Consider the following 1,228-nt stretch of genomic DNA (forward strand, 5'->3'; position numbering starts at 1 on the left):
ACATTTCAGCATTAATGGTGCCTTCACAGATGTGTAAGTCACCCATGCCTTGGGCACTAATGCATTCACATACCATCACAGATGCTGGCTTTTGAACTTTGCGTCGATAAGAGTCTGGATGGTTTGCTTCCCCTTTGGTCCAGATGACACGATGTCGAATATTCCCAAAAATACAAACATAAAAAGTAGTTTTTTACTCAATATGCTGTAATGTTCTTAGAATCCTGAGATAATGAGAAAAAAGCAATACAAATGTATTCCAACATAACTTCTAAACAACACGTGCAAAATGTCTAATAATGCCTGGAGACATGTATCTTTGTTAGTTTTACCAGAGAAATGATCTTTTGTAAAGTTTGCAAAGACACAAGTTAGTTTTTTATTCAATAGGACAGTATAACTGTCATGCTAAATATGAAAGTTATATAAAAATAACTCCAAAACCAAACATGCATTACGTCTAAAAATGCCTGTAATATTGTATCTACTGTCTGGGAATTTTACTAGAATCAGTTGTTGTTAAGGTTTGCAAATACAAAAATTGGGTTTTACTCAGACAGTATAACTGTCACACTCAATAGGATTTATTTAAACATAACTCCTAAACTACACATGCAAAATGGCTAATAATGCCTGAAATAATGCATCCTTGGGAGTTTTACTCGAAACATAAGACACAGGTCAGGTCAGGTTGGTTGGATCTGCGACTGGTATCCTGTAATCCAGTACAACCTGTTTCACGGTCGGGCTGCCAGCGACTCAACTGGCACTCCCATCAGTGCCCAACTGGCACTGTTGAGGTGGGTGGCAAGACACCCTGGTGGAAGCAAAAACAAGATTCACCAAAAGGCGCTCGCCCATCGGCCATTTAGCAGGGTAGGAAGAGCTCAACATCCTCGGCCGGACGTCTTCCTAGGAGAAGGACAAATCTGACTACAGGTTTTACTGTAGACTTGGTGTTTACACTGCACCGTTAGGCGGATAAGCTGATCCAACCAGCAAACGGCAAGGGCGGGGGAGGTCTCCACATATACATAGACTCAACGACCATGTGTAAAGGAGTAAACCTTGAAAAAATCAGGAGTGGAGCTCGAAGGCGGATTAGTACCTTGCAAACACTGTTTCGGCAGCTCCTGCAGGCAAACTGATGCCAAATGTCATGCTCAGCATTTCTTTGGGTTTTATCAGCAAGGCCGAGAGTGGGATCCTGACGACTGGGCACCCCAGA

Source organism: Nerophis ophidion, linkage group LG08 (assembly GCF_033978795.1).
Source record: "Nerophis ophidion isolate RoL-2023_Sa linkage group LG08, RoL_Noph_v1.0, whole genome shotgun sequence".
Taxonomy (NCBI): domain Eukaryota; kingdom Metazoa; phylum Chordata; class Actinopteri; order Syngnathiformes; family Syngnathidae; genus Nerophis; species Nerophis ophidion.